The 13,084-nt window shown below is 43.5% G+C and overlaps 7 non-coding genes across 7 annotated transcripts; 1 reads left to right on the top strand and 6 right to left on the bottom strand.

Moving 5' to 3' along the window:
* Window positions 1-7,495: 7,495 nt before the first annotated feature.
* Window positions 7,496-7,567, bottom strand: TRNAT-CGU (transfer RNA threonine (anticodon CGU)). Its single transcript has one exon. It is a non-coding gene; the product is annotated as a tRNA-Thr (tRNA).
* A 546-nt stretch (window positions 7,568-8,113) lies between these two features.
* TRNAS-GCU (transfer RNA serine (anticodon GCU)) lies at window positions 8,114-8,195 on the bottom strand. The gene has a single exon. It is a non-coding gene; the product is annotated as a tRNA-Ser (tRNA).
* Window positions 8,196-8,882: 687 nt separating this feature from the next.
* TRNAT-UGU (transfer RNA threonine (anticodon UGU)) lies at window positions 8,883-8,954 on the bottom strand. Its single transcript has one exon. It is a non-coding gene; the product is annotated as a tRNA-Thr (tRNA).
* A 1,022-nt stretch (window positions 8,955-9,976) lies between these two features.
* On the top strand, window positions 9,977-10,071 carry TRNAI-UAU (transfer RNA isoleucine (anticodon UAU)). The gene is made up of 2 exons: window positions 9,977-10,014; window positions 10,036-10,071. It is a non-coding gene; the product is annotated as a tRNA-Ile (tRNA).
* Window positions 10,072-11,559: 1,488 nt separating this feature from the next.
* On the bottom strand, window positions 11,560-11,631 carry TRNAT-CGU (transfer RNA threonine (anticodon CGU)). The gene has a single exon. It is a non-coding gene; the product is annotated as a tRNA-Thr (tRNA).
* Window positions 11,632-12,177: 546 nt separating this feature from the next.
* On the bottom strand, window positions 12,178-12,259 carry TRNAS-GCU (transfer RNA serine (anticodon GCU)). Its single transcript has one exon. It is a non-coding gene; the product is annotated as a tRNA-Ser (tRNA).
* A 687-nt stretch (window positions 12,260-12,946) lies between these two features.
* Window positions 12,947-13,018, bottom strand: TRNAT-UGU (transfer RNA threonine (anticodon UGU)). The gene has a single exon. It is a non-coding gene; the product is annotated as a tRNA-Thr (tRNA).
* Window positions 13,019-13,084: the final 66 nt, after the last annotated feature.

Consider the following 13,084-nt stretch of genomic DNA (forward strand, 5'->3'; position numbering starts at 1 on the left):
TAAAGACAAAAAGAGTGTTCGTCCTCCTTGAAGACGTTCTGCAGCTGGCATCCAGGGCAGACCCTGAACAGCTTTCCGGGCGTCGAGCTTCCCTTCTCCTGGGCCATGACCGGGCCTGAGAAACTTCTGGAGTCCTCCAAAAGCGTAGCTCGACGAAATCTTCACCCTTGAGGGGCACAGACGAATCCGACACGGGTCAACGTTGATCGGATGGAGAATCGGTGGAGCTTGAGGCTCTTTTGACCGAAAAAACGAAGTTTTTGAGAAAAAACGTGAAAAAAAATAGCACTAACGCTCGAGAGCAATAGCACGAGGATCCCAACACATGAACGTGCGGTAAAAATCCGAAGATGGCTGCCAGAGGCGGTGCTTAGGAAGAGGGCAGTCATTGGCTGTGGTCAGTATGACGCAGAGACCAGTGATTGGTTACTACTACGAAAGACAGATCAGAAACGAAACTGATACTGGTTTTTTCTTTACCGAGGATTCCCAGCCTGACGACGGGGAATATTCATGAGCATGTGAATCCATGCCAGACCCCATGCTGGAGAATTTCTGTAAATAGTTAAATGTCATTGCACACCATCCCTATGCAGACTTGAACACAACTGAAAAACATCCACATTTTGGCAATAATCTCAGACTATCCATGGCAGGATCTCAACATTATCACAAACTATTCCTGTGGAGACATCTGTATCATCTGTAAAAATACAATATAATAACAGAACCTCCCTTTGCATTCTTTGAATTACATATCATCTTGATGGGGACATCTTAATCATCACACACTATCACTGTATGGACATTAATATCATCAACCACCATCTGTGTATCATACACCATCTGTGTGGAAATTACCACATAACTCCTCATCCTTCTGGGGATTCAATATAATGATATTCTGAATCTTTGTGAATTTATATCATCATGCACCATATTTACAAAAAAGGTAGTAGGCGCTCCTCTCCAGAAAAAACATGGCTGATGACCTGTTGTGAGATGAGAGTTTGCGGCACACGCTTTTTACTCACTGTACCTTTCACAGATGGGAAATTTCAATCAATCAAACAAGTTTATTCGGAAATATAAAAACTTCCATTAAACGACAAAAGAAAAAGATATGAATTACACATTTCCAATGTTGCAAAGACGCCAATTATATAAAAGACAAATAAAGATAAATGCCAAAAATTACAAGATACGATCAACAGTGATAAAAATAACTTGCACTTGCTTGCCGGTCAGGAGGGCATATTTTAAAATTATACATTATAATCAAGCATAAAACAGGACTCAAGCACTTTTCCCCAAACATAATTCATTGTTAAAATTGGTGGCACTAACTCCCCCCACCTTGCAGATTCAATAGATTCTTTCTAAAATACATCGCTCTTTTTAAAAAGGTCAACAGGGCCCAAGATGTAAAAACTGACTCAGCACTCAGAAGAAACTCAAGTGCAGCCTTATGTAAACGAATCTCCGTTTTCTTAAGGGCGGGGACCAAGGTCAATCTGCGGATACCCGCATATCCTGTACAAAAGAACAACAGGTGCGAAAGGTCCTCGCGCTTGTGACCGCAGACTGGACAGCCGGCATCACTGGGAAAACTTTTCCAATTACATGTGTTTCCCTGTAGCCGGAGGCAATCAAAGCGGGCCCTCGTAATCAACCACCTTTCTGTTTTAAAAATGCTCCTAATCAAATATGGTTGGATTCCAGAAAGATTACTAATACTGGAGTGGAAAGCGTCATGTTTCTGGGTATATCCCAGGAGAAATTTCCTCCTAGCTACAAATTCTCCCAGTTTAACCTTGTAGGCTGCCCCCTCTGGCTTAGTGATTAAAAATTCAGGGGGGAACAGGGCACTTAGATTAGCTTCCCCCAATTTATCCGAAACATAGGCTAACCATGGGATTTTTTTCCATCCTGATCTGCCCAACACAGTGCGTAAAATAAAATGGCACAGCGTTGCGTGTTCGTTAGCCCACAGCCGAATCCAAAAGAGTAATGGTGCCATCGCCCACTGATCCTCCCAAAACTCTGCCCCCAATTCTCTATGAATAGCTAATCCGGGGGCACTGGTCGGTAGCCCCAGCAGGTTTTTAAAAAATTTATTTTCTTTACCTTGGATTTCCGCCGCGTTTTGGAAACCCCAAATGGCTGCGCCATACAGAGTAGTTGCCAAAGTTTGTGCACCATAGATTTTCAGAATCACGTCAAGAGGCTGAGCTCTGCTTCTTGATGGGAAATTTCCATTTGCACATCATGCACCATCCCTGTGGAGAATTCAATATCTTCACACAACAGACTTGTGGAGTTATCCAAACCATCAGACAACATCAATGTTGGGCCATAGTAATCCAACGTCCTCTTTGTGGAATCCTCCATATTATGACACCTCATCGTTATTTCGGCTTCAACATAATGACACCCATATCGGCGGACACTTCTATATTACCATGCACCATCTGTGGAAGACTTTAAGATCATCACACACTATCCCACTGGGGACTTCAGTATCATCACGCACCATCCCAGTGGGAACTTCAGTATCATCACGCACCATCACAGTGGGGACTTCAGTAGCATCACACACTATCCCAGTGGGGACTTCAGTAGCATCACACACCATCACAGTGGGGACTTTAGTATCATCACACATTATCCCAGTGGGGACTTCAGTATCATCAACTACCATCCCAGTGGGAACTTCAGTATCATCACGCACCATCACAGTGGGGACTTCAGTAGCATCACACACTATCCCAGTGGGGACTTCAGTAGCATCACACACCATCACAGTGGGGACTTCAGTATCATCACACATTATCCCAGTGGGGACTTCAGTATCATCACGCACCATCCCAGTGGGGACTTCAGTATCATCACGCACCATCACAGTGGGGACTTCAGTATCATCACGCACCACCCCAGTGGGGACCTCACTATTGTTACACACCATCCCTCTTGGGATTTCAAAATCATCACAGACCATCCCAGTGGGAAGTTCAGTATCATAACAACCCATCCCAGTTGGGACTTCAGAGTTATCATACCCCTTCAACATAATGACACCCATATTGGCGTACACTACTATATTACCATGCACTATCTGTGGAAGACTTTGAGATCATCACACACTATCCCACTGGGGACTTCAGTATCATCACGCACCATCCCAGTGGGAACTTCAGTATCATCACGCACCATCACAGTGGGGACTTCAGTAGCATCACACACTATCCCAGTGGGGACTTCAGTAGCATCACACACCATCACAGTGGGGACTTCAGTATCATCACACATTATCCCAGTGGGGACTTCAGTAGCATCACACACTATCCCAGTGGGGACTTCAGTAGCATCACACACCATCAGTGTGGGGACTTCAGTATCATCACACATTATCCCACTGGGGACTTCAGTATCATCACGCACCATCCCACTGGGGACTTCAGTATCATCACGCACCATCCCAGTGGGGACTTCAGTAGCATCACACACTATCCCAGTGGGGACTTCAGTAGCATCACACACCATCACAGTGGGGACTTCAGTATCATCACACATTATCCCAGTGGGGACTTCAGTATCATCAACTACCATCCCAGTGGGAACTTCAGTATCATCACGCACCATCACAGTGGGGACTTCAGTAGCATCACACACCATCACAGTGGGGACTTCAGTAGCATCACACATTATCCCAGTGGGGACTTCAGTATCATCACACATTATCCCAGTGGGGACTTCAGTATCATCACGCACCATCCCAGTGGGACTTCAGTATGTTGGGGAAGTGGGATGTCATAAACAACTGTGCCTTTGTTGCCTTTACCTGTGCATGGGTGATGGGCAGGGAGATGTACTCGATTGCATACTGCATGAGTGTGTGAACTCAAGGTCCTTAATCAGTAACATGTCATGCATGGAAGGGATGCAGAATAACTCTTGCACCAAATAATCAGACCGACTCAGGTAGATGGCAAAACGTCTCATGCAACTGTTTTAATATCAATTGTCTAAAATGGGGAGTTACAATGGACATCAACGGACATTTGCTCGAGCTCTCAATGCAAATCACGTATAAATACACTTAAGTACTGAAAATCCATCATATTGATGTCATACTATGTAGCAAATAAAAGAAACCTATGGCGGTGTTGTGTTTGGGTCAAGGGGAACATCTAAGTATACTTTCTATATAGGAACAGGTTGTGATTGGGTCTCTATAGTCAGGTGGACAACTTATGCCCACCCCTAGTGCAAGTCATCTTCAACACTTAAGTACACATAATACTATTGGCTCCTATAAAGCCCTTTGCTATAGGGCCCGCTATAACTAGTTGGCACGCTTTTACCATGTCTGGAACATTCGGCTCCTTAGCAGCACATAAATTCATTCCCAGGTGCCGGGAGGTGGGCATGACTTTTGCTTCCCACCCAATTAGCCCCTCATCTCTCATCGCCCATGCCTTCTGCCATGCAGACTGCCCTTGAACTTGGCCTTGCAGGAGATTCTCTTCTCTTGGGAATAAAAGGGAGTACAGGCACACGCTTATCACAGTTCTGGTCTTTGCCCAACTCCTATTTACATCCTTCGTTTACGTGACAAGAGCCCGTATTGCGGCCTGTTTTGAAGCATTTCATTGTCTTTAATAAACTTGGCACTCATGGTGTTCCTTCTTTGCACCTTAACACGAGATGATTCAAAGTCTCACGGTTTCTGTTCTTCATGGATAGATAACCAGTTCTCGGCTGCTTCAGCTTTGACACCAGGCCAAACAGCTTCACCCTTCAAGTCTGTGATCTCCAGCTGATTCTGTGCTGCGACACAAACATCTCTCAATCCTTCTTTCTCTGTGGATTTGAACTTACTAAAATTGTGACACTGATGTCCACACACTATATAAAGATGGCTTTGCCTGCAGCCTATTCACTACGTATAGATAGCTTCTAAGATTGTTTGTTCTACTTGCGTTTATGCATTTCCACAGTATTAAACGGCTTGCATTTTCTGCAGTGCTCTTTACGCGTGCAATCTTAATTTCTGCATAATGATGTTCATGCAATTCCATATTTCGTCATCAATTTCTATAAGGTCCATACATCCTCTTCTTCAGCCACTCTTCTCAGTGCGTCAATCTCACTTCTTGTGATGTCACCAGCTTCTCCTTCTTTCATCTTCATATTCCTTCAGGAATCTCTTCCAAGAGATTGTCATCTCTATGGGGGCACATCAGGTATGGCTTTCTTAAATTTTCTCAAATACTCTACGCGGTATGGTCACAACTATTGGCGTCAACCATGGTGCAGTTTCAGCCTCCCAAAATACAGGCAGTAGGAGGGCGGGACATCCTGCAGAGGCATTCAGCTGCTCCTCTACAGTGTCCAGAACCTGGGCAAGCACAATTGAAAACATGGGCTGCAACATGCCATGCTGCATGCTCATAATGTGCTGGAAGGTGCTTGTTCTGAAAACGTACAGCACTGACAAAAGATTCAGCAATGGCAGGATGGCTGTTCTTGTGTTGATCATTCTTTGCAGATTTGCCTTTATCAGGGAGAGTAGCTCAGCCGACGTCCCTCTGTTAAGGCGCTAAATTGTTATCAGCTGTTCATCAGGCAGTACCCAGGGAGATTGCTTAACCCAAGGAATGGTTGCTATCCTTGCAAGGTGTTTCCTGTAAATGTGTGCTGGTTGTACTCTGTGATGCAGCTGTGAATGCCTCTTCAGCTTAATGTACAGAAGGAACTCTTAGAGCCTGGGGTTTGCTATGTCTAGTGGCTGCATATAGTTGCTGCATTGTCTTGGAAAATGTCTCTGGAGGAGGTATGGGCCTCACATACCCTTTCATGGCCAATTGGGTGCGCATGTGGCTTCATTTCCATCACCTGAATGCATTTACCTTCACCTTTTGTTTTTGGTTCAATTAGCTACTATTTATGGTAGTGTTTAGTCCAGTATTTCAACCTGATCATACGATGGAATTAGCATTTTTGTTTCCGGCACTAATTCCTCCAGTGGATTTAGCCCTGGTGGAATTATTTCTGGTTTTAAATGTTTATTCCTCTGGTGCTAGTATCTACAGGGTTAATTCCACCAGAAGAATTAGCATCCATTTTCAAAAACCATTATAACAGCAGATAGGTAAAGTGGCAGGAATTCCGTTACTGCCACTTTTTCCCCTTACCACTGAACTTGTAATGAGATCCAATTGGTATCAAATAAACATCAACCCTGTGAAATAAATGTCAAGCTAACATTCAACTAATTCACATATCATACTAAAGGCAAGATGGCATCATTGCACACAATATGTGTAAGATCTTCACAGTGTGAAATTCAATATAATCACGCACCACCTCTGTGGGGACTTCAACATATTTACAGAAACATAAGGAAGTAAAGTCACATTTTGATTGGTTTGTTCCAAAAGAAGCCGGTGCTTAAATTGAATCTGGAAATGTGTTGTGCAATAAGGAAATACTTCCGTTAAGTATTGATTTTTTATGAAAGTCTGTAAACATACAAAATGCAAAACACCCTGCTTTATTTCATTTATTTTCCATTTAAACACAACGAGGAAAGAGTTTAGGCCATTAAAACACAATTTTGAGTGTTTATAAATGGTTCCCATGAATCTGCTGCCTGTTGCCTAAGCATGTAGGGCATCAGATTTATGAAGTGTGTTTAAATTCCTGTCCGAGTGTTGATGACTGCAATACCACATCCAGCCTATGGGGGCAGAGCTGAGAAAAAAATCCACACACCAAAATAAACACAGGTCCCCACAAGCCCATTTTTTCAAAAGTTGTAAAAATTGGCACATATGTCTTTTAGGCCATTTTAAGTCATTTGGGACATATTACCATGTGGGGACTTGGGTTTAGGTCCCCACAGTGAAATCAAGTCCCCACAGCGTGTGCATGTTTACACACCCAAGTCCCCACAAGGATAGTAACACAAACTCATACACACACACACACACACATAGCCATTGGAGCTATGCAGAGCTAATCAGAAAGATTGGTAATCATTAGAACATGAAAGATATGTGTTCATTTTTTATTAAACTTGTGGACTCCCGCAGAAACGGAGGGACTCACATCTCTAATTGAGGCTTGCTTACCTCTATACAAATGTGTTTGCTGGCTGTCTTTCTTCAACTGGTATGTGCGGTTGTGTCTGTCTTTGTCTTTCAACACGCCTGGCACGTTTACATTATCAAAGAGATGATTGTATGGAGATGGGGAACACCCCTCCGTTGCATTGTGAACTTGAACAGTCTTTTCACCAAAGCAGCTACATGCGACATTGCAAGGTTTTTGTCAGTCTTTGCCTGAAAACATTAGGCCTTCCTCTCGAACTCTATTTCACTCCTTCTGTGGAAGACTTCAATTATGAGGATGCATCCCGTCATAAAAGGTTCTCTGTAGATGGTGCAACTCTGGCTTCTCTTCCCCGTGCTTTTTGAAAATAATCCGCCCGAGGCCCTGATGAGGTTTGAACTCATGACCCCTGGTTTACGAGACCAGTGCTCTGCCACTGAGCTACAAGGCCACCTGCTGCTTGCTCACAGCCAACAACAGAAAGTGCAAAGAAAGCATGGTTTTTACCTAGGTAGATCTCCAGGTATATGAATTTCTGGTTGTGTAAAAATGGCTGTATATCTCTGCATGTGTTCAGTACGTCATCATACATCTGATTTGCGAAAGCGTGTGTGCTTATGTTGGTGATACATTGTCGGTATGCGTTTGAGTATGTACTTTTACGGGTATGTATGTATTGAGTAGGATGCTGAACAGGTTCATGAGTTTAGATAGCAGGTCAGAATGATGGCAAAAGGAACATGTAAAAGGCAGACAACTAAAAGAAAAAAGAATTTGGGATGTAAGCTTGGGAGTTTACTAACTGCGCTGATTTTGGCTCCTATAATAGTAAAGAATGGAAACCTACGAGGAAAGTCTTTGACTAATTTCATTCTCCGCCTGCACCAATGAACTTATTTTTACATCTCTATTTCCATATCTGTACTCATTCCTGTCTTTCACAGGGAGGTTGAAAGACTTTGGTCTATGTTTAAATGCAGACTATAAAGAAAAAATACGACGAAGGTGGGATTCGAACCCACGCGTGCAGAGCACAATGGATTAGCAGTCCATCGCCTTAACCACTCGGCCACCTCGTCTGTTTGGGAACAGTGCTCGAATCCCATGCTTAAAGAAGAGATAAAACAATGGTGGTGCAAAGTCAGTGAAAAATAGATCATGTTTGTCATAATAGAAACAAGATCGTTGACTCGTTCTTCCTTACCCGGCCATTGATAGATAAACACATCAAGTTGAAGTTCAGAAAAATATAACAAGAGCTCCTGGAGGGTTCACAACACTAATCCAGAGGAAGGTGCTTGAGCTTCCGTATGGCACACCATTAGTAGTAAAACCAGCATAACGCAAGCTCCAGTTTCCCAGTGTTTGGCATCATTCAACGTTTCCAGCCAAGATCAAAGTTCAGATGCTGCTGCTTCCTGTGATGTCATTGAATTTAAATAGTGAGTGATGGCAATAACCCTTTTCCAATTAAATTTTGCCACATCAACGTCCCTGAAAATAGAGAAAGGCGTGCAACCCAGAACCGCTGTACTGTTCAATAGAGTAAGGGCTTCACCGTGATCATCTGCATCTGTCATCACAAAATTATCAAGGTCTTTTTCTTGAAGAAATTAGGTCCAGAAAGCCGACCTTCCCCACAGACTATTCAGACACCTTGCGCTTGTGGCTTTGTTATAGGCCCGAATCCATTGATAAAAGGTTGCACAGGTACAATGTGCAATATCAGTTCCTATTCAACAATGTTCAAGAAAATTACCATTTGGAGGCCCTGATGAGGATCGAACTCTAGACCCCTGGTTTACAAGACCAGTGCTCTGCCACTGAGCTACAGAGCCCCTCAGGTTACGACGCATAACAGCAACACAACGAGCACACAACATGATGTTTACTGGGTAGACATATTTGAAGGGTGTGTGAGAATGTATGTATATGATTGTGATTTGACCTGTTTTTTTCTGGCCGATTTTTTGAGGAGCAGCTAATTTGTGCGTATTCCGTGCAATTTTAGGGTGACTAATGAGGAGATGTGATGCGTGAAAGTTGAAAAAAACATGTACATGGCAGCAGAGAGACAATATGGATATTACCTTTGCTTTTTTAAATTTCTATCCGGATTCTGGCTCAAAGGGTAGTCAAGCACAGCAGATTGCATTCCTGCCAGTAACACGACAACCTTGTTTGTGTCCTTCTTAATCAACTAACATGCATATTTTCACTTTTGTCTGTATGTTCTTTGAAAGCCAATGGCAATGGTGCTTAGAGCAATGCAGATGTTTAAAAAAGATTTCAAAAGTTAAAATCGACAAAGGTGGGATTCGAAACCACGCGTGTACAGCAGATTAGCAGTCCATCGCCTTAACCACTCGGCCACCTCGTCTACAGGGATTATGTTAGGCATTCAAGTCTTTACAGGTAATAACACAAACATCTTCAAAATAGAACCACAATGCGTTCCTTGTTGAGGTACATCCAGCCGTTTGCAGGAAAACTGCCTCACTTGCTGTTGAGAAAAATTCATCAAAGTCCTGGGGTGTTTATAGGCATCGCCAAGATGACATTGGGAGGTGTTTCAATTGACACGTGTTGAATATGAGGAAGAGCATCATGCTGGCTCCAGTGGCACTGCCTGCAGCATGACAAAAATGTAGAAGGGACATTTGACTGCACCATTGGCTGAACATCAGTGGCAAAGTGTATATCAGGCTAAAAGGTAAGCTCCAGTGGCACAATATGGGCACTACAAGGCACCCATAATTTGTTGTCAGCTAAAAAGACAATGCCAGAGCTTGTGGGTGCTTTTGTACACTTGTGTGTGTGTTTGTGGGTGTAGTTTCATGTCGAAAACCAAAACACAGCAGCTCCAGTGGCGCAATCGGTTAGCGCGCGGTACTTATACAGCAGTACATGCAGTGAGCAATGCCGAGGTTGTGAGTTCAAGCCTCACCTGGAGCAACTTTGGAACTTTTTACTAATTCACCTCAAAACTGAATTATTGAACCAATAAATGTTCTGGACATTTTTTGGTTCACCTCAAGGTTTCCTTGATTGTCAGTTAATGTTGTATGACAGCTCCTCTGCCTTTTAGACATGGAATACTCATTGCAAGTTATTTATGGGGTGTTTGCGCTTTAAATACAGCTACGGAGGGTTTTTGAAAATAGAACAGAAAATAAAAAATGTCAACTGTTATTATACTCCATTTTCTGCTGAGCACCACTTACGGAAGACATTTGTAAAGGTAGAAAAAGGGTTACTGGAGTAGGATCCAGGAGACAATATCAACTTACAAAGAATAATGTTGTCTATTTACTGCATTATCGCCTTTGAAGCAAACCTCTGAGAATAAATACCCTTTCACTAATCAGGCAGTCACTTTGATAAAATCAAGCAGAACAAGGATGCTGATAGGAACTCGCCTCATTTGCATATGGGCTAGGGCTTCTGGGAGCCATGAGAATTAGGAGTTGAAGGTTTTGCAGATCGAGATTGCTAAAGGGCTGGGCATTTGCACAGACCTCTCCATGCCTGATTGGTGCCGAAGGTTAGTTGCAAGTGGTCCCCTGCTCACCCTACCTTACACAGGGCCATGCCCAGTTAGGCCCCTCAGGGCTAGGCCCGGCAGGGCTAAGCCCGGCGTTTGTCAGGCGAAGTGCCTGGACCCCTGCTCATCATACCTCAGAATCTGGTCTAGCTATTGCAGACATGGGGAATGGTGCTTATATCCCATTGACAGCGCCCACAAGCTGCATACTAATAGCCAATGATGTGTGAATGCGGTCAGGGTAGCAGACATATAGAACAATTGGGTGGGTTCGCTTCCGAACTGGATGCACAGGAGCAGGAGAGAATGGCTGTTGGCGATGTATGCAACTTGCTCTGCGTGAACACATCTACCGACCCCTTCCCCTACACACACGGGCACATACACACACACACACACACATAGCCATTGGAGCTATGCAGAGCTAATCAGAAAGATTGGTAATCATTAGAACATGAAAGATATGTGTTCATTTTTTATTAAACTTGTGGACTCCCGCAGAAACGGAGGGACTCACATCTCTAATTGAGGCTTGCTTACCTCTATACAAATGTGTTTGCTGGCTGTCTTTCTTCAACTGGTATGTGCGGTTGTGTCTGTCTTTGTCTTTCAACACGCCTGGCACGTTTACATTATCAAAGAGATGATTGTATGGAGATGGGGAACACCCCTCCGTTGCATTGTGAACTTGAACAGTCTTTTCACCAAAGCAGCTACATGCGACATTGCAAGGTTTTTGTCAGTCTTTGCCTGAAAACATTAGGCCTTCCTCTCGAACTCTATTTCACTCCTTCTGTGGAAGACTTCAATTATGAGGATGCATCCCGTCATAAAAGGTTCTCTGTAGATGGTGCAACTCTGGCTTCTCTTCCCCGTGCTTTTTGAAAATAATCCGCCCGAGGCCCTGATGAGGTTTGAACTCATGACCCCTGGTTTACGAGACCAGTGCTCTGCCACTGAGCTACAAGGCCACCTGCTGCTTGCTCACAGCCAACAACAGAAAGTGCAAAGAAACCATGGTTTTTACCTAGGTAGATCTCCAGGTATATGAATTTCTGGTTGTGTAAAAATGGCTGTATATCTCTGCATGTGTTCAGTACGTCATCATACATCTGATTTGCGAAAGCGTGTGTGCTTATGTTGGTGATACATTGTCGGTATGCGTTTGAGTATGTACTTTTACGGGTATGTATGTATTGAGTAGGATGCTGAACAGGTTCATGAGTTTAGATAGCAGGTCAGAATGATGGCAAAAGGAACATGTAAAAGGCAGACAACTAAAAGAAAAAAGAATTTGGGATGTAAGCTTGGGAGTTTACTAACTGCGCTGATTTTGGCTCCTATAATAGTAAAGAATGGAAACCTACGAGGAAAGTCTTTGACTAATTTCATTCTCCGCCTGCACCAATGAACTTATTTTTACATCTCTATTTCCATATCTGTACTCATTCCTGTCTTTCACAGGGAGGTTGAAAGACTTTGGTCTATGTTTAAATGCAGACTATAAAGAAAAAATACGACGAAGGTGGGATTCGAACCCACGCGTGCAGAGCACAATGGATTAGCAGTCCATCGCCTTAACCACTCGGCCACCTCGTCTGTTTGGGAACGGTGCTCGAATCCCATGCTTAAAGAAGAGATAAAACAATGGTGGTGCAAAGTCAGTGAAAAATAGATCATGTTTGTCATAATAGAAACAAGATCGTTGACTCGTTCTTCCTTACCCGGCCATTGATAGATAAACACATCAAGTTGAAGTTCAGAAAAATATAACAAGAGCTCCTGGAGGGTTCACAACACTAATCCAGAGGAAGGTGCTTGAGCTTCCGTATGGCACACCATTAGTAGTAAAACCAGCATAACGCAAGCTCCAGTTTCCCAGTGTTTGGCATCATTCAACGTTTCCAGCCAAGATCAAAGTTCAGATGCTGCTGCTTCCTGTGATGTCATTGAATTTAAATAGTGAGTGATGGCAATAACCCTTTTCCAATTAAATTTTGCCACATCAACGTCCCTGAAAATAGAGAAAGGCGTGCAACCCAGAACCGCTGTACTGTTCAATAGAGTAAGGGCTTCACCGTGATCATCTGCATCTGTCATCACAAAATTATCAAGGTCTTTTTCTTGAAGAAATTAGGTCCAGAAAGCCGACCTTCCCCACAGACTATTCAGACACCTTGCGCTTGTGGCTTTGTTATAGGCCCGAATCCATTGGTAAAAGGTTGCACAGGTACAATGTGCAATATCAGTTCCTATTCAACAATGTTCAAGAAAATTACCATTTGGAGGCCCTGATGAGGATCGAACTCACGACCCCTGGTTTACAAGACCAGTGCTCTGCCACTGAGCTACAGAGCCCCTCAGGTTACGACGCATAACAGCAACACAACGAGCACACAACATGATGTTTACTGGGTAGACATA

Source organism: Ambystoma mexicanum, chromosome 13, assembly GCF_040938575.1.
Source record: "Ambystoma mexicanum isolate Mex_15411 chromosome 13, UKY_AmexF1_1, whole genome shotgun sequence".
NCBI lineage: Eukaryota > Metazoa > Chordata > Amphibia > Caudata > Ambystomatidae > Ambystoma > Ambystoma mexicanum.